At 41.9% G+C, this 24620-nt stretch overlaps 1 protein-coding gene across 3 annotated transcripts in view; it reads left to right on the top strand.

Annotated features, from left to right (window-relative positions):
- Positions 1–431: 431 nt before the first annotated feature.
- Positions 432–24620, top strand: part of WDFY3 (WD repeat and FYVE domain containing 3) — a 264769-nt gene continuing 240580 nt past the window's right edge. For 2 of the 3 annotated variants that reach the window (XM_040967248.1, XM_040967249.1), the window contains exon 1: positions 432–899. The gene's annotated coding sequence lies outside the window, so the exon portion shown is untranslated. The remainder of the gene's footprint in view (positions 900–24620) is intronic. The other variant, XM_040967250.1, reaches the window with a different exon arrangement.

Here is a 24620-nt window from a genome sequence, read left to right on the forward strand (position 1 = left end):
TCCTTTTTCAGTTGAATTTTCTGAAACTCTGGAACTGAAGATAGTGAGAACGGCGGAAGAGAGAGAGTAGGGTGCGGGAAGAAAAAGTGGGGAGCCGAGGGCAGGACCCCGCCAAGCAGCGGGGTGTGTGTGTGTGTGTCGGGATGGCGGGGAGAAGTGGCCTGTGGGCAACCCGGGGCCGAACTCCAGCCTGGAGAATCCAGCGCCGGCCACCTGCAAGAAAAAGGGGCGGAAGCAGCGCTGAGAGCGAGGGGAGGGAACAGCCCGGAGAGGGAACAGCCTGGAAAGGGAAGGAAGTAAGGAAAGAGGAAGGAAAGACGGGCGGGGGAAGAGGCAGAGAGCCTGCGATTTCTGCGGCCGGCGCGGTAGGAGGAGCAGGAGGGAAAAAAGAGGAGGATCCAGTCAGTCAGTCAGTCAGTCAGGCAGCGGGAGGTGGAGAAAGCAGGAGGAGGAGGAGGAGGAGGAGGATTAAAGATGGCCACCAACAGCTGCGGGAGACGGCAACAAGCCCTCACTTTCCGGGATGGTTCCTGCGGCTCGGCCCGGCCTTGATGGAGAGGAGAAGCCCGAGGAGCGCCAAGGCTGAGGCGGCGGCGGGGACCGAGAGAGGAGGACGCGGCCGAGCAGCGACCGGGGCAGGAGAAGGGAGAGGCGGCGGCGTCGCTGCCCCGGCCGCCTAGCGCCGCTGCCCGCTCCGGTGGACCGCTTCTCGTACCTTGCGGCCGCAGGACCGAGCTCGGCTCCGCGGGCCCCGTCGCCCAGCAGTGGGGTTCCCGGGCCGCGCCGCGCCCGCCGCCCCCTTCCCGTCGCCGGCGCGCCGTGCGCGCGCGGAGAGCCCCGGACCCCGCCGCGGTCCTCGTCTCCGGGGACCAGGCCCTCCTGGTCGTCGGCTGTCTCCGGTGAGTGCCCCCTGCCCGCCTCCCCGCCCCCCGCGTCCCCGGAGAGGCGGCGTTGTCCAGGGCCTGCGTGCCGGGGGCTGCTTTGTTCGGTGCGGGGCGGAGGCGCTGCCCACTCGCGGCCCTGCTCCCGCTGCCCCTGGAGGCAGGCCGCGGCCCAGCTGCTATCCTCCCCAGGGGCCCGCGCTGCCCGGGAGCCGCTGCTGCTGCTGCTGCTGCCCCAGGCTGGCGACCTGGCCTCCCGCGTCCTCTACTGCGGCCTGGAGAGGGCGCCGTGGCGGTGGGGTCGGGGTCACGAGCCGTGGCCAGCTGGGAGCGGAGTGAGGGTATTTCGGGGGGATGGGGAGGAGAGTGATGGCTGGAGGTGGCTTTGAGGATGCAGCGGGGGCGTAACCTGGCGCTCCTGGATGGCTCGGGCGTCGAGGTGAGGCCCGGCCCCACCTCTGCATCCCTTGGGGTCCCCAGTTCCCCGAGCCCCCTGCGCCAGGGCGCAGCCATGGGAGGCCTCCATCCCTCGGGCGCTGTCTCCAGGGCTGCGGGCCTCTCCTGGCTTTCCTCCACTACCGTCTTGTGCTGGGCAGAGATGTTCCTGTTCCCGTGAACAGGGGATGCGGTGGCATCACAGACCTTCATGGTTACAGCAGGGTTGAAAAAAGCAGATGTGACCTTTTGACCAGAAGCCATCTGGCCAGTGTTGGAGCCCGAGGTGCAGCGTCTCTTGGATTCCTGTTGGGAATGTACAATAGCGTATCTTCCTTTCCCAGAAATTAATCGCTAACAACCAGCTTGAAAGGATGTTTACCACATATGTGCACCCCTGGTTTGGGCTTCCAGGACCTTAAAGATGGTTAACTGTGTTTTGTGAGCAAATGGTGCTGATGCAGACGAGAAACTATTTTTAAGTAATGGGCATGGATTGGGTAGTGCCAACTGGTTATTATGTGGTTTGAGGACCAAACAATTAAAGAAAAACAGGTCCAGAACAATTCGTTTCTACCATCAAGCTTCCTAGTAAGCAGATATAACAGAAAATAGAACTGGGAATATTCATTTACAGATAAAAATTCACACCCAAACCGAAACTGAATGTAATATTATTACTGTAATTCTACTTAAAGTAAGTCCTAATTTATAACAACACATACAGTTTAACTTCAGGGCCTATCAATAGGAATCGGCTTTGTGCGATTTTGCATTTAAAAATAACATACAGCATTAGAGTTGAGAACTCTTCCTGTGGTATCTGGGAACCAGTGGTATGTGTTACACTTTGGACCATTTTGCCTCAAACTGCTGGAAATGCAGTTTTTCTAATGAGTTTCTTTTCCTGAGTTGAAGTTTGTTCATGTGAACACTGTGGTTCTAACTTAAAAATTTCTTTGAAAAGGAGATGTGAATTATAAAACGTAGTGTTCTGGTCTTAACACAAAATCTGGTAAAAAATTTTTTTTAAGTAGAAAAGTACACTAGTTGCATGCTTGTTGGATTGTCTGAAGATTCTCAGGTTCTGTTGCCCAGCTTCACAGTTGGAAGAGTTTATCTTAGGCATTGTTAATTTCACTTGCTTCAAGGTACCCTAGAATCCCTAGAAGTCATGAGAACGTAGTCTGTATTTGCAGTTTTCTTTTTTGCTTCTTTTTCTGGATGAAGAATTCGGAGTAGACATTTTATTCTCAGAAGGATCTGGCCCCACAATAGACTGTAAACCACTGGATAATGTAATTGTATTTGGAGAGCTAACAGTCTTAGACACTGTAGCTGATCGTCTGTGTTGTTCTTTGTCAGTTAAGTCTAAGAAGTGCTTATGATGTGAGAGAACCACATGTAGAAATTATTTTTTTCCTGTTTTTTTTATTCAACCCTTAGAAAAATATGAACTCTATTTTACAGATGGAGGAAAAGGATGCTTTGTGAGACTATTTCAGAGACAGACACTGTTGGGCCAATATTTGCACCCAGGTTGCCTGAAATCCAAGCCAGCACTCCCTAATAGCCAAGTGACAGTAGACTTGATGTCATTGATCATATATGATGTTAAGCTAAATAGCTGATGCTCAGTTAAAACTGAAACACATGTATTTGAGATCATCCTAACATGATATCATGGGGTTTGGAGCCAGTAGGAAAAGACCTTATTGACCTTATTGATGGCACTGAACTGAAATCATCCAATGGCTTTGAAAGGCAGAGGAAGATATATCAGAGTTAGAGATTTCTCCATCCACTGGTTTAATCCCCAAATGGCTTCAAAGCCAGGGCTGGACCAGGCAGAAGCCTGGGAGCCAGAACTCCATCCTGGTCTCCCACATAGTTTTGGGGTACAAGCACTGGGATCGTCTTTGATTTATTTATTTATTTTTAAAGATTTATTTTATTGGAAAGTCAAATATACAGAGAGGAGGAGAGACAGAGAAGATCTTCTGTCTGCTGATGCACTCCCCAAGTGGCCAAAATGGCCAGAGCTGATCTGATCCAAAGCCAGGATCCTGGAACTTCTTCCAGGTCTCCCACATGGGTGGACAGGCCCACGGCTTTGGGCCATCCTCTGCTACTCTCCAGGTTACAAGCAGGGAGTTGGATAGGAAGCAGGGCTGCCAGGGTTAGAACCAGTGCCCATACGGGATCCTGGTGTGTGCAAAGTAAGGACGTCAGACACTAGGCTACAGTATCAGGCCTGCACTGCGGTGTTCTTACACTGCCTTCCCAGATGTGTTAGCAGCAGATCAGAAGTAGAGATTGATGGTGGAGCTGCCAGGACACAAACTGGCACCCAAATTAGATACAAGGGTATTGCAGGTCATAGTTTTATACCAATCTACTTTTACGAATCTGTTAGCAGGATCATCTACTGTCTGACTTTATTATTTTCTGTGATTACAAGTTCACTTTTTGTTTGTTTACATTTGAATTCCTTATTTCTATTTTTGTTTCATTAAAAAAACTTCCTTTCTGTTATTTACAGTTCCATGCTTATGCATATGAGGCATTTATCTTCCACAAAATAATTTTTTTTTAGGATTTATTTTATTTATTTGAAAGGCAAAGTGACAGAGAGAGAGACAGGTCTTTTAAAACTGATTTGTTCCCCAGATGGCTGTAATAGCCAATGTTTGGCCAAAACCGGGAGCCGGGAGCCAGGAATTCCTTTATGGTATCATATTGGGATATTAGGAACCCAAATACTTGGGCCGTCTTCTGTTGCCTTGCCAGACACGTTAGCAGGGAGCTTTGATGGGGAAGTCTATGTCATAGGCAGTGGCTTAACCATCTATGCTACTGACATCTATGCTCCCTTCCTACTTTAGGTTTGCAAAGTGAAGTATAATTTATGTGCAGTATAAATTAGATACAAGCATCTGGATACTGTCACTACAATCAAGATGTAGAACATTGCCAACTTCAGAAAGTTCTCAAACCGCATTGTATTCTGTTCTCTCTCTACCCACAGCCTTAGTTTATTTCCTTGTACTTATGTCTTTAGCAGGCTATTATGGAAGTAGACTCATGCAGGTTTTGTGCGTGTGTGTGCTTCATGTAATTTTGGGAAAATTGCTTAGCACGTGTTCGTAGTTGGTTCAATGACATTCTAGTAAGGGTCTCAACAACTGGCTTTCAAAAGAAAAAAAAAAACAAGAAAATCTGTTATCATCATGGCTTATATTAGCTACCTAAACCAACTGACAGTTCCTGAAAATCAGCAGTGGGCTGTAGCACACCACTGAATTCTGTTGCCTTGTCTGTTCCTTTGTGTACAGGTGTGATTTGTTTGGTCATGTTAGACATTTTGCATTGCTCCCAGTTTTGGTCAGTTAGGAATTAGCTACTGTGAAATTTGCTCTCAGGTCTATGTGAGGGACAAAGTTATTTGAATTTTCTTGAGTTCATACCTAGAAGTAGGATATTGGGTCCTATGTTGTGGACATTTAAGTATTAATAGCTTTTTACTGAACTGCCACACTGTTTTTCAAAATGGTTACACCATTTAGTATTCCCATCAGCAATGTGTGAGAGTTGCAGTTGCCTGATATGTGGCAACACTTATTATTGTCAACTGTGGTCATTTTAGCCATCTCCCATGTATGTAAGTGGCCTCCTTCAATTTTTTAAAAAAAGATTTATTTATTTTTATTGGAAAGGAAGGCATACAGAGAGAAAGATCTCCCATCCACTGGTTTACTCCCCAAATTGATGCAATGTAGGTGCAGGGTCCCAAAGCTTTGGATCATCCTCTACTGCTTTGCCAGGCCATAAGCAGGGAGCTAGATGGGAGGTGAAGCAGCGAGGTACGATCGGCATCCATATGGGATCCTGCATCCATATGGGATCCTGCATCCATATGGGATCCTGGCACATGTAAGGCAAGGATTTTAGCCAATATGCTACAGTGCCTGGCCCTCCTTGAATGTTTTTGGCATCTTGTTTTGCACAGTGTTTGGACCCGTAGAGGGAGCTTGTGAGGACATTTCTAAGACAGTGTTTTGGCTTGGTCGTCACTCGTGAGCTCACTGGAAGCCTGTTGCTCTTTAAGAGTGCTGTTTGAGTTCCTATTGTGCACTTACCATTTGTGTTATAAATTTTTTTTCCCCCCTCAGGAAAAACCATCAGGAAATTCTTCTAAGGCTTAGCTATTCATTTTGTTAAAATTTAGATAAAGCTTGTTTACAGAGACTTTAGAATGAAAAAAAAAATCTTGAATTATTATCAAGCATTCCCCATTTTCTTGATCTCAAAGGGAGAAAAATATTCTGTGTTGCTACCTGTATACCGATACTTTGTTTTGAAAAGTTTTTGTCACAGTTTTAGAAACTGATTGAACTTCTTTGTTTATAAACCTTGAAGATTGCTAAAATGATTGTTACTTTTTCTGAAAGCACAATGGTGAAATCTAAAGTTTGAAATTTCCTTTAGTGTAGGTAGGTGGTTGTTACATGCATCTCATCAGAACATTTAATTTTCTGTAGTAAAACAATGTATTGGCCTATTCAAATAATATATGATTATTTAGAAAGTGGTTTGAAGTACAGTATTTAAAAGAGTGACTTTAAATAGTGTACAGCCATGTTGATTGAAAGTAGAAATAGCCATGGCTCTTATTTGAGTACCTATAATAGGAGTTGATTTTAAAAATCTCCGTAGCAGCTTTCATGGAAAAGGCTAATTGGTCCAGACATTGATTCCTGCAATTGCTGCTTCGTGTTTGTGCGAGTAGCATGCAAAGTGTCTGTCATTACAGAGCCTCCAGTTGAGGGGAGGAGGCCACTGCGCAGGTTAGGGAGGAAATGACGTGTTGAGGTAACAGGTGCACATGGAGTGGAGGCAGAGTGAGTGTGGGCCTCAAACTTGATGTTTGGCAGCACTCCTGGGGAGAAACAGTTTCTGTGCTGACATGTGGAGTTGAAGAAGTCAGGCAAAATGATAGTGAAATATCAACAAAATCTCCAGGCATCAGGAGGTGAGAGAATAGTAAACATTACTGGATAGTAACATTGGTAATATTGTTTGCAGGTAACAAAGGCTTCTGACGCCTACACTGTTGCTTCCCTGCCCAGTTTCATTCATAATTCGGAAACGTAGAGGAGAATAAAACCGGGAGAAAAACAAACAGAAAAGCCCATCATTCATGTATAATTTTGAGTTTCTTTTTTTTTTTTTCTGGCATCCCAACAATGAAATAATTAAGCCATTCCATTCATTTAAGTACAAATTTTGAAATGACACATTTGTGATATTTTAATATCAGACGTTATATCTTTAGCTCTTTTTTTTTTTTTTTTTTTTTTGCCAGCCAAACCTCCCGACTGAGCTCTGGATATGTTTAATCCAGCTGCTACTTTAGACAGACACACCGAGAGTGACATATGCATGTTAGCCTTCACGTCCAAAATTTAACTCATGATCTTTCCTCCAGTGCATCCACTGCCCCGTCTTCTCTGAGTAAATGGCCCTAGCAAATCCACCGCAAGTGTGCCGCCGGCCGTCATGCTCCTCTTCTGTCTTCTCCAAGCTCTTTATCTAAGTGAAGCATCAGGTTTTGTTGCTTTGGTCTTCTAAGCATTTCTTGTATTCAGCCTCCCTGTTCTTCAGAACTCCATGTTTGTCCTGAACTCCTTTGCTGAGTGTTGTGGTGGTCTTTCAGCTGTTCTCAAGTCTAATCTCATCCTTTTCATACATTTGCCTTGTAAGCTTTCTAAAATGTTATTCTTTCTTAAATATGAAAAATATAAAATAATGGTCTTCATATATAAACATATATATGGCCTTTCTCATATATAATGTATACACACACACATATTTCTGCTTGAAATTCTTAGATACACGTTAGATAATCATCCAGAATCCACTGACGCAGCGAAGAGGCGGTGGTGGGATGTTTTCATCTTGGACAGCTGTGGGTTTGCTCACTTGAGTGTCTGCTGTGCACAGTGCTAGGTGATAGTGCTCTATCAGGAGCGTCGGTTTTAGGTGGGAAGGAGGCGGTAGACAGCACATGTACATATTGTCATGTAACTGACAACTGTCAGTGTTAGAGTGCATGATGTCATCTGTGTTGTATTATTGGTGGATTATGCCTGTCCGTTACACTGTACCTAAGTGGGTTAAGCACCATGTAAACAATAAGTAGCATATGGAGGCTAAGGGAGAACTAAGGTGCTGAATGTGCGTAAAAATAGCATTTATGGAGACTGCATGAGAAGGCTTCTCTATGAATGTGCTTCAAGCAGAGATTTGAAGCAACAGCAGCGATGAGAAACCTAGATCTGAGAGACGAGTACATGCCAAGATCCTGAAGCGAGGATCCTTGAAATATTAGAGACGAGTAAGGGATTTGCTTGGAAGGGGCGGTAAGAGGTGGGCCTGGGTCGTGGAGGCACTGTGGTCCATGGACTTTGATTTCTGAGCTTAAAATTCGAGTTGGCATTGCATCTTATGCATGGCCAGAAATGTGTTGCTGTTTCATGGGAGTTTCTAAGGGTGCGACCCTCTACAGTCCTGAGCCATCCCTTCTACTTGGACTCGTGATAGGTCACGTCTCCCTTATGTTTCCTTAGCACTCTGTTATACCCCTGTTGTAACACTTAGTAGTTAGTTTGTCTGCCCTTCCCAGGCTAAGGTTATGGGGGTGAGACTGTTTTTTTGTACTTGTGAATTCCTATTTCATTGGATCAGTGTTTGTTGAATTACAGAATTATTGGATGTGGCATGAACCTCTGAAAGCCAGATGGGCGGTAGCAACAACACTGAGTGATGACTGCTAGCCCAGACGGATAGGGCATAATTGGCATTCCATGAACCCCTGGCGAATGCACAGCCATGTGCCATCTTTGCATTCTCTCTGCTCCCCTGAAACTCACGGACAAACTTTCCCCCAAATGGTTCAAATGTTTCCTAGTAGCCTTATCCCTCTACTATTCACCTGCTCAAGAAGTGCCAAATATATACTTAAGACTTAATTCGCTCATCCTCCATGAATTAATCGTATTGAAAGGAAATACAGCAGCAAAGAAATCTAAGAATAATTTCTTTCTAAGCCAGAAAGGGTGCATTGCAGAAAGTTTTGCTCAATCACACTTCTGTTTTCTTAACATTTTGAGACTGATTTAAATCTTTACTAGGTAAAAGTTAGGTCTAGATTCTCATCCCTACCTACAACAGAAACACATGTTCTACATAGTGTAAATGTTTCATGAAATAAAATTAGTTGTATTTATCAGTATGATTGATTTGATTCAACAAGGTTTCCTAGTCTGTTTACCTGACTGTTCTGGTACAGAGTGACCTTTAAAAAGTATTTATTTGAAAAAGAGAGACAGAGGTAGATCTTCTGCTTCCCATCTGTTGATTCACTCCCCAGATGCCCGCCATGGTCCCTGGACCAGGGCTGAGGCTTGGAGCTGGGAATGGGGCCCTGGAAAGTCCATGCAGGGTACCCCAGTTATCTGAGCCATCGCTGCTGCTTCGCAAGATCCACATTTGACAGGAATTGACAGGAAGTTCAAGTCAGGAGCTAGAGCTGGGAATGGAACCCAAGAGGGATGGTAGCTTAATTGCTTTGCTGAATGCTTACACTAAGATTTGGACTTTTGTTTGTTTGTTTTGTTTGTTTGAGTATGGAACACCAGCCAAATGTCACTGCAGACAGTGACCTGTAATCCAGTAACTCCTCATTCCATGGTCCTTACATCTCAGGTTTCTGCGTCGGGTCTGCATTCCCAGGGCCTGCATATCTTTGAACCTACTATGGAAAGACCCGAAATAACTGTGTGCATGGAAGCTGCAAGATGAGTTAGTGTCTGTTAGAGATAGAAATCATTTCCCATTCCAGTTATTTTTATTAATGCTTTTTTTCAAAGATTATTTTTATTTGAAAGACAGATTTACAGAGAGAAGGAGAGACAGAGAGATTTTCCATCTTCTGGTTCAGTCATCAAATGGCTGCTGTGGCTGGAGCTGAGCCAACCTGACTGAGGCTGAGAGCTTCTTTCTGGTCTCCCATGTGGGTCCAGGGTCTCAAAGACTTGAGCTATCTTTGTTGCCTTCCCAGGATATAAGCAGCTAACCGGATTGGAAATGGTGCAGCTGGAAGTCGAACTGGCACCCGTATGGGATGCTGGCACCACAGGTGGAGATTAACCTGGTATGTTACCTTGCCAGGTCCCTCCCCTTTTCCAGTTTTATGTAACCAAAATTACTGTTCAACAGATTGTGTGTATTGGATCATAAATCTTCAATTTTTGGTTTTCTACAGTGATGGAAGTGATGATATTCTCTATAGTAGTTTTTAGTACTTAGTATATTCTGTATATTTTAGACAAAAATTAAATACTGTATATCTATCTATATTCATATCTATCTATATATTTTTTTAACCAACTAAACTGTAATTTCAGTACAATGTTCAGGTTTTCTTTTGGGTTGGATTTTGTTGTCTTTATGTTTTGTGTCAGTCCTTGGTGTTTTAAAGTTTTCCATTATATTTTTACATTGGTTTCTTCATCAAGTAAAATGATTGTTTAATTTTTATTTTATTGATTGGAAGGGTAGAGAGAAGAGAGTCAGAGTAGGGAAAGAAGGAATAGGCAAGCGGAGGACTTGCATCCCCCATTCATTCTCCCAGTGGTTACATAGGCAGGATGGTGCCACACCAGAGCAACAAACCCAGAGCTGACTCCTCTGGATGATATGGGGTGCAAGAGTCCGAAGCAGCATTTTAGTGGCTGTGTCAAAGACCCTTTTCCCAAAAAATGAATTACTTAGGTTTAAGTTTTTTGTTTAACTTTTTTTACCTCTTTCTATTTTGTGTTTAGAATGTGATTTAATCCACTGTTCATATACTTAGTTGTTTTCAGTTTAACATGTATTATTTTGTGATTTTCCAGGAAAAGAGAGCAGCCTGGGGATGGTTGCTTTAGCAAGCTTGAGATTGTAGGGTGCTTCAGGATCACCTTTCTGCCACCACGCTGATCTTGTGGCAAGTTCTTTGGAGTCTTAAGAAAACTGAATCCTTACTCAAGAAAAGGTACTGACATAGGCAGTACTGTGTTTTGGTAATATTGTAAACTTAGATGAGAAACTAAATTACACATGTGAAGTCACCATGGAATTAAAATATTACAAGACTACAAAATGATCAGGAATTATATATATATATATGGTTGTTTGATTCTTTTGAATGTGGCTTACTCCTTTTAAAGTGCTCATTGCTATTATCTGTAAAATGTGAGTGCATATTTCAGTGGCACTTCAGAGGGCTGTAAATTCAAAGCTTCTTGCTCTAACTGCCACAAGAGCTGTGTTACCTTGAGCAGGCCGGTTAAACTGGCCTGCCAGCCTGTCTGGTCTTTTCAGCTCCTTTCTCCTGGAGACGATGGTGACAGTTGCTCTGATGAGAATTCTTTCAGCTCTCCTCCTTGCGTTAAGCCCCTTGTCCCAGTATTGAGAGGTGATCATGTGACAGGGTGATTTGCAACATGTTGTAATAGGTAATGTGGTCAACACTTGATGAGTTGGCTGCGTTTTTAATACCAGTTCCAGCTTCCTCTTCCGGTATAATGTTTCCCCTCAGCTTCTGTTTTCTAGCCAGTATGGGCTTAAAGGAAGCCAACTTAGTTAATATTAGCCTAAAAGAAACAAGACTCTGATTCAGTGTCTTCATTATTTTGTATTGTTTGCAGTTTTTTTTTAAGGAGGGACAGCTAAATTATCTGTGAATTGTGCTCTAAGTAAAATGTTCACACGCATAAATTCTGCCTTACAGATCATGTAACTAAGGAAGCAATTGGTGTGGAGCATCAAACTCAAACACTTTAACTTGTTGACATGGCAGTGTCAGTCCGTGGACTTGATACTTTAAAAAGAATTTCCCCTGATATTTTCTCAAAATGCTCAATTTATTACATAACCTGTTTTAATTTCTGTTACAATTATTGAAACACTACTTTGGATTTATTTTTAATTCTGTAGTACTTTTGTAAAGGTTTACTTATTTTTTTTTAAAGATTTATTTTTATGGGAAAGGCAGATGTACAGAGAGGAGGAGAGACAGAGAGGAAGATCTTCCATCTGATGACTCACTCCCCAAGCGGCCGCAACGGCCAGAGCTGAGCCGATCCCATCTGAAGCCAGGAGCCAGGGCTTCTTCCGGTTCTCCCACATGGTTGCAGGGTCCCAAGTCTTTGGGCCATCCTTGACTGCTTTCCCAGGCCACAAGCAGGGAGCTGGATGGGAAGTAGGAACACTTGGACCCAAACCGGTGCCCATATGGGATCTCAGTGTGGGCAAGATGACGACTTTAACCACTACTAGGCTACCATACTGGGCTTATTATTTTTATTTGTAAAGGCAAAGTTACAGAGAGAGATAGTTCGTCTGTTGAGTTAGTCCCCAAATAGCTGCAGTGGCTGGGTCTGGGTTGTGCTGAAACCAGAAGTCTGGAACTCATCTGAGTCTTCTCCATGAATGACAGGAGCCCAAATCTATGGCCATCTTTTGCTGCCTTCCCAGGCACATTAGTAGGGAGCTGAATTAGAAACAGATAGGCAGCACTCATTTGGGATGCTTGCTTTGTACATGTGGAGACTTAACTGCTATGCCACAATTCCACCTCCTAATTTGGTAGTAACTACTAGTTCACAGGAATTTGTAAAAATGGTATAGTCCCGGACCTGGATGATGTCCTCACCTTTTATACTCTGGGATTCCATATGGGCACTGGTTTATGTCCTGGCAACCCTGCTTCCCATCCAGCTCCCTGCTTATACCCTGGGAAAGCAGTCGAGGAAGGCCCAAAACCTTGGGACCTTGCAAAAGCTCCTGGCTCCTGGCTTTGTATCAGCTTAGCTCCAGCTGCTGTGGCCACTTGGGAAGTGAACCAGAAGGTCTTCCTCTCTGTCTCTCTCTCACACTCTCTCGCTATGAAAAATCTGACTTTCCAATAAAAAGAAATAAATCCTGAAAAAAAAAAAAGAACAGTACAGTCCCTGGTACCCTTTACCTCAGCGGTAATATTTTACATAATCATACAACAATGGTTGATTTATATTTTAACACTAAAAATTGTATTGTAGTGGTCTTATTTTGTTTCTTCTTATTGTTATTATGAAACAGTTTATAGATCTAGAGATTTCTCTATCCTCTTCCTCTATTTTAAAAATAATTAAGCTATTATATTCATTTTTATTTCTATGAAATTTATGTATTTATATGAATGTATATTTATACTTAAAGCTTTAAAAATATTTGCTTAAAATATTTAGGGTATGTTTTTCTAAACATTTTTCTGAACATTCCTGTGAATTAGGAATTACTACCAAATTAGGGCTGGAATTGTAGCATAGCAGGCAAGTCATCACACATGCCATACTAATAAACATTCGCCCTCATTCTCAGGAATTCTGAAGCTCTTTACTGTGGAGTGAAAGGGTGATAATATGTGTTTTATTGTGTTTCTTTTTTTCTCTTCATTCTAGAAATACCTTGGTAAGCTTGTAATAGATTTCCCTGATTAAAGGCTGGGTCTCTCTGACTCCAGCCTCCAACTGCTTTCCCCAAGCTCAATAAAACAGAGAACTGGGAGATTTAGGTAATAAAAGCCATAGTTAAGTAAAGAAGGATGAAATAAACTTTGCATCAATAACTTGGAGATTAATCATTGTGTGTTGATTGCCTCATAATTTTATTTAGTTTATTTATGTAATGAGTGACTAAATTAGATCAAGTACAAAGCATTAAACTTTACACCTAGTTCTTATTTCTCAGAATGATGATACACATAAATATCCTGTCAAGAGATGCTATATTGTATAGTAATAAATTTGTTTCCAAAATATTTATCAACTATTTTATTGTGGGAGTAGGTGTTGTGGTGTACAGCAAGTTAAGCTTCCTTGGAGTTCACATCTCATGCCAGAGTGTCAGTCTCTGGCCCAGCACCTCTGCTTACCGTGAAGCTTTCTGCTGCTCTATCCTGGTGGGCAGCAGGTGATGGTTCATGTGCTGCTCAGGTCCCTGTTACCACATGGAGTTCTGGGCCCCAGCCTTTTGCCTGGTCCAGTCTAGCTGTTGTGGGCATTTTAAAGTGAATGAGCAATGAAGTTCTCTGTCTCTCACTTTGTCACACACACACACACACACACACACACACACCACTGCCTTTGAGTAGCTAAAAAATGAACATTTTAAAAAGCCATCATGTACTGTACTGGGTATTTGAGGATCTGTACATTAATATCTAAGATCTGAGAAGTTCTGGGGCCAGTGTTGTTGTATTGGGAAAGCTGCCACCTGCAGTGGTGAGCACTTTGTGTCCCGCTTGCTCCACTTCTGACCCAGTTCCCTGCTAATGTGCCTTGGAAGATGACCCAGATGTTTGGAACCCAGTCACAAACAGATCTGTCCTGAACACACCTGAATAAAGCTCTTGGCTCCTGGCTTCCTTCTGGCTCAGTGCTGGCCATTGGAGCCTTCCAGGGAGTGAACCAGCAGATGGAACATTGTCTCATGCCCATTGTCTGCCTTTCAGACAAATCATATAAAACCTTAAAAACCAAAAGATATGGGTAGTTCTTTCCTCAATAACTTTACAATATGGTAGTGATATGATAGATGTTTACGTATGTAGTGTGTGGTAGCTCCATGGGCACATAATAAATATAAAGATTACATTTGGTTGGAATGATCAGGAGAACCCTAAGATGCTGTTTGGAATGTCAGGGGAGTTGCTAAATTTCCTGTGTATAAAACTGTGAAATTTACGTAGATAAAAATTATGGAAGATTATTAAATCAATTACTTTCTCTATTGGTGAATCAGTGGAAGTTTCTTGGGTAAGAAGTTGGCCTTAATTTACTGTTTAAGTAATGAAGTAAAGGATAAGAAAGAAATGAAATCCTTAGGCGAAGAAAAAAATATGCCTCTGACATGAAAACTTTACTCTTACTCTTGATGCATTTCATATAAAATGTTTTGTGGAATATGAATTCCATGGTATGTGTTCTTTTTTCAAAGATTTATTTACTTTGCTTGAAAGTCAGAGTGCCATCTCCCACATGCTGATTCACTCCCTAAATGGCTACAATGGCCAGAGCTAAGCTGGTCCAAAGCTGGGAGCCAGGAGCTTCTTCCAGGCCTCCCAAGTAGGTGCAGGAGCCCAAGGACTTTGTTATCCTCTGCTTCCTTCCCAGATTGTAAGCAGGGAGCTGGATGGGCATTGGAGCAGCCGGGACATGAACTGGTGCCCATATGAGAAGCCAATGCCACTGGTGGAGTGTTAGCGTGAACCGCCGCAACACTGCACCCGTGCCTCCCTACGTGTATTCTTTTTTTAAAGAATAAATTTTACTGTGTACATTTGAGGGTATATACATGATGTTATGAAACACATGTATATAATAAAAGGGTAACTCTGGCAAACTAAAATATCTATCGTCTCAGTTACCCGTCCTTTCCTAACCTCTGCCCCAGACCTGCTATAATCTTAATTACTTAGCAAAACTCTTAACTGTAGTACATTGTTATTAAATGTTATGCTGTACTTTAGGTCTTTAAACTTGTTCATGCTTAATGTCTGTGTCCTTCAGAACACTTATCCCCACTTCCTTTCTTACTTTGCATCTCTGGCAACCAGAGTTTTATTTTCTGTTTCTGTATGTTTGACTTTTTCCACTTTGATTCTACATAGAAGTGGCATCCTGCATTGTAGTATTTTTCTTTCTTTCTGTGTCTGGTTTATTTCACTTACCAAATATCCTCCAGTTTATCTGTGGTAAATGGCAGGATTTCTCCTTTTTATGGCCAAGCACTATTTATGGACAAGCGCACACACACACACACACACACACACACACACACACGCACGCGCAAAGAGAGGAAGTGATCTCAGTCTCCTTCTAGATCACTATGTGCGTGGCTTGGATTAAGTCACCTTGTCCATGTGGTGTCCCTCCGGTGCACATTAGCAGGAAGGTGGATTAAAAGCAGAGGTGGGATGGAGTCTAGGCATCGCGTTATAGGATGTGGGTAGTCTACGCAGTGGCTTCACAATTGCAGCACAATGCGCACCACAGGATTTAACTTTCTGATTAAGATGATAATTAACTTCTACTGTTTTATTACATTTGAACATTCAATATTTTAAAATGTTCCTGTTATCTGCATGAAAAATTATCAAAAGTACTTTTCTTGATGTCAATAATTTAGCAACACAGAGAGGTAGCCATCAGAGGCAGGCTTAAAGGATAGTATATGGAAAGAAGGGAAAGAAAGAGGTGGAGAAGAGAAAAGAGCATGGAGGGGGAGAGGAGGAAAAGAAAGGTAGAATTCTCTGTAAAGGAGTATTCTGCCTTCGGTGGTTCCGTATAGCAGGTGCCATGTTGTACCTACTCAAACTGGAAGCATTTCTAAAAGCTACTTGCCCCCTCAAACCTGTAAACAGCAGAAAGTCTTGAGTTAGCTTGAGTTATATGATAAATAATAATGAAAAATGATGTCATGACATTCATTTGTGTTCTCCACCTCCTTTTCCACTGAGACCTAGATTTTCATCTGAGTCACCAGAGTAAATATGTCTTGTGATTCCCAGCTTGTCTCAGGTTGCGTAACTACCACATGGGTTGGACATAGATGTTTATCCTTCAAGAGGGAGTGGGAGAGACGATTAACATATAACAGCTGTTAAAAAATGCACTTAGGTCCCTTCTGCCACTGACCAGTATTTGGGTGGTGGGGTCAGCGTAGTGAGGGGAGTAAGTTACTTAGCTGCCTTTCTGAGATGGCAGTATTAGTGATCTTTGTTCATAACTTGGAAAAGAGTATTTCATCTTTCTTGGAAAGCTTGTTGTTCTTTCTCCATGGATTGACATGCATTTTAAATTTTCTCAGCTTGACCAATATTTTCACCCCCCCCAAAAAAAGCTACTTTGCTGCTTGCCAATGTTGAAAGAGCTTTTAAAAAGATTCACATATTCTAGTCTTTCTTCTTTCTCACTGCTGTTGACACACACTGGAGTGCAGGCTTTAATGCAGTTTTGCATATGCCAGTGTCACCTGACAAAATGTCATTGCAGTCCATTGAAGACTTGTTTAGCAACCACTGTTTTAATGAGGGAGTAGTCACTTAATGTCAAGTATGGCTTGTAGATATTAATGACGTTCATGTGAGCTTTCTTGGGCTTTTCTAAAGTCTAGAACTGTTTTTATGTACTTTGTTAAGTACACTGGAAAACGTTTGGATTTTTCTCATAAGCAGCAGAATTTGGTACTGGGCACTGGCTTTGAGTTACACTTTTGCATTTTATCTTCTCTTATTAATGGCTCAATAAAAATCTTATTCTTATAATTTTTTTTAAAGATGATAAAATGTGTTGATAGAGAATGCTCAAGCTTATTGGAGATGTAGTTAAGAAGTGTAATTATTATTCTTCCCTCAGGCAATCTGTGCAACTCACTGTAACTTGTATTGGAAAGAAAAACATGTCCACGAATAGCACTTTACAACATTAACATATTCTAGCTAATTCCCAGATGCCTGGAATATTGAGAAGTCACACTAAAGTAACGAATATCAAAGTGAGTTGTTTGTTCATTTTATTTGAAAAGCAGAGAGTCATAGATCTTTCATTCCCTGGTTCACTCCCTTGATTCCTAATAGCCAGAATTAGGCCAGGCCGTAGCCAGGATCCTGGAACTCAATCCCATGGGTGACGGGTAGGAAACCCATTTCAGGAGCCATCACACGCTGTCTCCTAGGGTCTACACTGGCAGGAAGCTGGAACTGGGAGAACTGGCAGGACTTCAGCAGAGTCAGCATCTGAACCCAGGCACTCCTGCATGGGATATGAGAGTCCCACACCCAGCATCTGCTGCAGTAGCATGTGTTTTTAAAAGGCCAACATTAAACATAATGTTAAACTGAGGAAAGAGTTATAGGAAGATAAAGTTAGAATAGAGGACAGTACTAGTAAAAGGATAAGAGCACATAAAATTAATCCATGATGTGAGATGTGTTTTGCCTTGTTTTTTGACCAATGAAGAAATGTTTTTGGGAAAAGAAGTGACTTGATCTGATTTATTTTTTGGAGGTAGGGCTCCCCTAGCAGTCAACATTCCTCAGTGGCTATATTGCAGGATAAGTGGAGTACACTTGACATTCCTTTATCATCTGATACTTTTTTTTTTCATTCAGTGTGAGTTCTTTGATGAAAATATTAAGATGATGAGATGCGACGTCTTCGTTCATAGAGCTGTTAGTACTCCTGTAGGTGTGAGTGGAGAATTAGCCACCAACGCAGATGTTTCATCTGCTCAGAGATGGTATTGCCCTCTTTCAGCCACTCTTTGGAGTTGCTTGTCACCCCGATACTGCAGCTCTCTTAGCTTGTAAGGAGTCTGAGGCAACCACATGCACCTGTGTCCTTGAGTCTTGGGTTACTTGGCCCCTAGTTTTCCTAATAGTCATGGTTATTCCCATTGATGGCTTGATCTTTAGTTAGGGGTCAAGATTGTAGAGAAAACCATGAGAGGAACAGCTATGGGAGCGTTAAGTGATGACAGAACTAGAATTTGGGAAAAGTGACTGGAATGCTGTGTTTGACCCTTAGTGGAATTGTAGGTGTAATAAATTTCATAATGAAGAATTAATCATTGAACAAAAGAGCCACTGATTTATATAACTAGAAATTTTATATATTCTTTTATTGCCCTCATGCACCTTATCTCTTGGATTAAGAAATTATGGCAAATGGGTGTCAGTTCCTTTAATGGGTGTTCCACTTCCCATCCAGCTCCCTGCTTTTGTCCTGGGAAAGCAGTAGAGGATGGCCCAAAGCCTTGGGACCCTGCACGTTGGGAGTACTGGCAGAAGCTCCTGGCTCCTGGCTTTGGATCAGCTCAACTCCAGCCATTGCGGCCACTTGAAGATCTCTCTCTCTGTAAATCTGCTTTTCTAATAAAAATAAATAAAGCTTAAAAAAAAAAGAAATTGTGGGTAGAACTCTTGTAAATCAATCATTTTAACATAGTGTAATAGGATAGGTTTCCAAATGTAATGTAGTCATTGTTTTTTCACTATAGTTTGAGAATTAAAATAAATTTTTTCATGTAGATGACCATGAATTGTGTGTCTGTTATTGTTTCAGTGAGATTGCATTACCAAATTTCTATTGCATATCATTTAGAAAATACATTTTCTTTTGTTTATTTGCTTTATTTCTAAGTTCTGTTAGTTTGGTTAGGTTTGTTTTATCTCAAGATTTGATAGAGGTTTGTTATATTTGTGATATGAGAGAGCCTAGTCAAATTTAGAGTAGAGCAGAGTGTCTGTTACTATCCCCACTTTGGGATAATGTGGCTGTTAGAGCCGATTTAGCCCAAGCGACAGGTGCTGTGACCAAGTTATCTTTATGAGCCATACTAAGGCTAGAACAGAGAACAAGCCACTCGGCCGTCTGTTCTTGAGAAGTTAAGGTAAAGATAGTATTTGGCAAAGGAGGGTGAATATGTGTGAATAAGGGAATGAATGATTGAAGGCATACCTGCATACATGTATATGTGTAGCCACCAGTGAATTCCATCTGTGACTTCCGGGCTCTGCATCTGTCCCCGATGCCAGCACTTGACATGGAGCTAACAACTGAGAACAGGTGTCCCATATTACAGTGCTTGGACCAGACTTGGAACCTCTGAACGTATCAGGACAAAAACTCAGTGATAATAACTGGTGACCAGGGAGAGGACAGCAGCAGGGGTGGAGGTGAAACAGGGTAGGCACAGAAGAAGTTTGAAACCCTAGATCATCCAGTCCAGAGTGCAATAACTGGATGATGTTAATGATGATTGAATCCAACGTCCGAGTTTGGGGCTGAAATGCTGAAGAACTGCTGACCACACACCCTGTTGATGATTTGGGCAGGAGAGACAAGGCATACGGGCAGAAACCAGGCTGAGCATGGCATTCATTTATGTACTGTTAGGGGTTAGGTGTTTTTTTAAGGAGAGAAGTTGTTTCCATTGTTAATGAGTAATCACACAGCCTGCTTTATTGGCAGTGGTATGGCATCACAAGACACAGAGAACTGCTGATGCTCCCCAGTCGCATCCTGAACAGGGAACTGCCACAAAGACAAGTGAATCTAAGCTTTGCCTGCTTGCAAAATAGGAGGATGTGAAAAAGCATGTTAGCCGTAAATGTTCCTCACATCACAGTTCTGCAGGCACTCCGGTAGGAGTTGAGTTGAAGTGGGTTAAGAGGAAGCAAGGAAAATGCATGCTTATGATAAGCTGCTGTTAAAACCAGAACCCTCTGCACCTTTCATTTATTCTTTCAGATGTCCTGTTAGCATTTGGGAGGGGGATATTGCAGGTAGGTGACATCAGCTTAAGGAGAGCTCAGCAAGATCTCAGGGATGTCTTGAACAAACAGGGCTTGAGCAGAAACAGCTGGAGCTGCCTTGAGGTTCTCATCAGCAAGAGGTTTTCATATCTACCCCTCCCCCATTGGCCCTTACTGTTTAGTTCACTCAAAACATACAGTCTCATTGTCTTGCGTGTTCAAGTTTTACATTTCAGCAAGAAAGAATTGGAGTAGCTCTATTCAGATCAAGTATCTGTCCCTGAGCCAGGTGATGTAGAGTTATGATGAGTAGTGATAGCTTTGGGAGACTACTTCTGTGCTTTGAGACCCTCACCCCAAAAAGGGAGAGTCCAAAGCTGGGTAGCCGTTTGACGTCAGATCTAGAACATCTGAACTTTGGTGCCTTCTCTTCTTGCCCCTCTTTCTCCTCTGTACTTACATGAACATGGATGATGCAGCCCTGCTATTGCATCCTTTGATCACCAGATTCCGGTGGCAGATAATCCACATGCAAGCCGAGAAACCACATCCAGAGGCAGTTAGAGCTGCTGACAGTGGCTGATATCATGTCGCCTCTAGTTGCATTATGGTTCTTAATAGTTTGAAACTTCAGTTGAGCTGCTGCCAACTTGCCATCTGTATGGCTGGGGGAAAGAAAAGAAATACATAGAAAATGAACTTAAAAGATGAGTACTTAGAGCACCTCAGCTAACAACAAGGAAATTACGGTGGTTGTGATCCTCAGTTTTATCTGTACATAAAGCCCTCACTTGTCTCAGCCCAGACTTCTTATTTCTGTTGCCTTCTGCTAATCTTAGCTTGTCAGTCTTATGTCACTAGCATGCTGACTCAGTTTCTCATTCCTGAAAGGATCTGAGCTTTGTTATTCCGACTTTGTGGAATTGTGTATTGCCTCTCACATGAACGTGGTGTGCAGTAGTTTCTTATGGTGACTCACCCAAATTCCTCCCTTGGTCCTTCTCTCTTTGCCTAGCAGTACAATAGCAATATCTCCCTGCTGTATCATGGTTACCGGTCCTGTAGTCTACAGTGCTTGCTTGAAATCTGCCATAAAGAAATCGAACTGAACCTGGTTTAGTTCAGTTTTGATACATTGAAGCAGTTGTTTTGACTTTTTGAGTGTTTTTTTTTTTTTTAGAAGCAACACACCTAAATTCTTGAGATGTGCAGCAAACAGCTTCTTATAATTTTTTAAAGAAACATGCTCCTTCTGAACAATAAAACCCATTTTAGGTACCATCTGGAGAAGTGAAAGCACATGCCCGCAGAGTCTGAGAGCGATGTTATCCAAAATGGTTTCAATTTACTTTTCATGAATAATTAATGATGCCGAGTATCCTTGTATGTGCTTGTTTGCTTTCTACATCTTAAAAATGTGTTGATGTTTCTTGCATTCTTTAAAATTGCTAACACTTATTGAGCTTTATTAATTTTGATTTATTTCTATTTTTTGCCTTTTTTTGGTAAATTTGTATTTATTTGGAAGGCAGAGTTACACAGAGAGAGAGAGAGAAACAGAAAGAGAGAAAGAGAGAGAGAGATCTTCACTCTGCTGGGTGTTCCCCAGATAACTGCAGTGGTCTGGGCAGGGCCAGGCTGAAGCTGGAACCTGGATTGCCATCCTTGTCTTTCACGTGGGTGACATGTGACCACGTGCTTGCACAATCCTCTGCTGCAGTTCCAGGTATCAGCAGGGAACTGGACTGGACGAGAAGCACCTGGGATGGAAATCGGCACCTATTGGAGGTAACTTGCTCTGCTAGGCCACAATGCTGGTCTTACCTGCCTTTCATCATCATATCAGTGTTTCTTGAAAAATACAAGTTGATTTTGGTCAAGTCCATTTAGTCAATTTTTTCTTTTTTTTTTTTTCAAATGGTAGAATTTCATTCTTTTTTTTTTTTTTTTTAAGATTTATTTACTTTTATTGGTAGGCCAATGCCTTATGCATTAGGCAACTGGGGCTTCTAGATTTATTTATTTTTATTGGAAAGGCAGATATACAAAGAGGAGGAGAGACAGAGAGGAAGATCTTCCATCCGATGGCTCACTCCCCAAGCAGCTGCAATGGCTGGAGCTGTGCCAATCTCAAGCCAGGAGCCATGAGCTTTTTCTAGTTCTCCCACACGGGTGCAGGGTCCCAAAGTTTTAAGTTGTCCTCCACTGCTGTCCTAGGCCACAAGCAGGGAGCTGGATGGGAAGTGAAGCTGCTGGGATTAGAACCGGTGCCCATATGGGATCCTGGCCTATTCAAGGACTTTAACCAGCATGCTGTCATGCCAGGCCCTGGTTTTATTTTTTGTTTTATGCTTTTTGGTGCCATTTCAGAAAATTCTTTGCCTACCTTACGATGATTTTGTCCCAGGTTTTGTCCTCAAAGTTTCATAATTTCAAGTAATACATTTACCTCTGCTTCATTTCGAGCTGAAGTTTTCCTTCTGTATGTGTGAATGTCCAGTTATTATAGTACTGTTCAGTGAAAAGCTTTCATTTCTCCACTTGGCTTACCTTTTAAAAATCAACTGGCCATGTATATATGGGACTATTTGTGGTGCTTCTGTTTTATCCCCATTGTCCTATCCTTTTACCAGTATCACATATCTTGATTACTCTGGCTTTATAATAACTGTTTAAATCAAGTATTACAAATCCTCCAGTTTTGTTTTGTTTCAGAATTTTGACTATTTAGTGTCCCTGCTTTTATATATAAATTTTAGAATTAGCCATTTGATTTCTTACAAGATGTAACCTGTTATAATTTTTTTTTTTTGATTCTGACTATTGAACCCAGGAACACATTTGTGAAAAATGATCCTTTTAACATTTTTTATTTGTTTATTTTGTTATTACTTATTTATTTGAAAGGCAGGAAGACAGAGACAACAGAGAAATCCTACTTTTGCTGGTTCACTCTGCACATACATACAGTAGGTAGCTAGAGCTGGGCCAAACTGAAGTCAGGAACCTGGAACTCATTCTGCGTCTCCTATTCAAGTGGCAGGGAGCCGTTTTACCTGGAAGCCGCTTTACCAGGAAGCAGGGTCAGGACATGAACATGGCACTCTGACTTGGATCTGAACATCTCCAGGGGCACCTGAGCTGCTGTGTCACGTACCTGCTCCAGAGGCAATCGCTCACAAACTGACTCTGTTGTCTCCCAGTCCGTGAACACAGCACATCCAAGTCACTTCCGGTTTGTCTGGTGTTTTATAGAATACAAATCTTACACATAGTTTCTTATATTCAGTCCTAAGAGTTTACATGTTGTATTTGTTTAGGGGTGCTATTATAAATGATTTATATATGTGTGTGTGTATAATAGTTGAATATATTTTACCTTGTATTCTGCAATCTTAATAATTTCTTATGATAACCCCCTTTTAAATTTTTATATTCTTTTTTTTTATAAAGATTGTTTCATTTCATTCCAGTGTATGCCTTTTATTTGTTTCTTTCTCACCTTATTTCACTGGATTTCTTCCAGGGTAATGTTAAACACAGAAAGCCTCTAGGTTTCTACCTTTAAATATGATATTAGCCGTATAAGAGATGCCATTTATCAGATTAAGTGAGTCCATTCTGAGAATATTCCTAGTTTTATAATGACTTTTGTCATGAATGAATGTAGGATTTTGTGAGATGCTTTTTTGTGGTCTTGCATTGTGGCACAGTGAATTAAGCTGCTATCTGGGATTCTGGCGTTCCAGATGAGCACACTTTTCACCTCCAGCTGTTTCATTTCCCATTCAGCTCCCTGCCAACACACCTGGTGAAGCAGCCAAGGATGGCTGTCATATTTAAGCCCCTGATAACCAAGGGGGAGAAGCTCCACGCTCCTAGCTTTGGCCTCACCCAGGCCTGGCCATCCCAGGCATTTGGATGAAATATTTACTTTGTTGTCTCTCCGTGTTTCTCTTCCTCATTCCTTCTGTCTAGATCTCTGTTTAGGGATGCGTGTGTTCCAAGCAGTGATTTCTGTACAGTGAAATCTGCTGTCCGGATGCTCTTCCCTATCAATTTTTTAATGTTGAATGACCCTTACATTTGCAGGATCAGCTGTACTTGGTTATGACGTAATATCCCATTTGTATGTGCAAAGATGCAAATAATATTTTGTGAAAGTTTTTACATCTGGTTTCACAAACAATGTTAGATTTCTAGTCTTCTTTTGTCTGAATCTGTTTCAGTTTGATGTCAGAATGCTGCTGGTCTCATAAAGTACTTTGGAAATAGCCTGTTTCATTCTAGATTGAGCTGGTTAGTGCAAGCAAACATGGTATGCTGTCTTTTGTGTAAAGAAAAAAAAAAAAGAAATTGAACATACACAAATTTTCCTAGCTTTACAAAAGAGTAGAATGATGAGAGGTGATGGGAATCGAAGATTTATGGGAGTGTATAGTTTTTTTATACAGTTGTTTGCATATTCTAAGCTAGAGTGAGAATGGGTAAATCCTAATACACTAAAACTTCAGCTGGCTTGTATTTTAATTTTGTATTATTTCTACTCGTAAGGGGACAGAGTGGGTTAGTCATTTCCTTAACACAGAATTTATTTGACTATGTACTCTCAATCAGGTTGGGTGAGAGTGAAGGGAAGGGGTTTTAAGCATGTTCTGAATTCTTTTTATTATGTTCATTTTTTATAGTAATATGGAAAAGGCTCTTCTAGGACTTTTTTAGGTGTAATGGAGATTGGAGCCACTGTTTACCTGAGGGACAAGGACATAGTTGGATGGAAGATAGCAAAATGAACTAACTGGTTATGGATTGGAACTAAAGTTATCAGTGTGAATTCTTTTTAAATGCTGTATATATATACACATACATATATGTACATATACACACACACACATATATAT

This window comes from Ochotona curzoniae, unplaced genomic scaffold (genome assembly GCF_017591425.1).
Source record: "Ochotona curzoniae isolate NIBS_2020 unplaced genomic scaffold, NIBS_Ocur_1.0 scaffold_4506, whole genome shotgun sequence".
NCBI lineage: Eukaryota > Metazoa > Chordata > Mammalia > Lagomorpha > Ochotonidae > Ochotona > Ochotona curzoniae.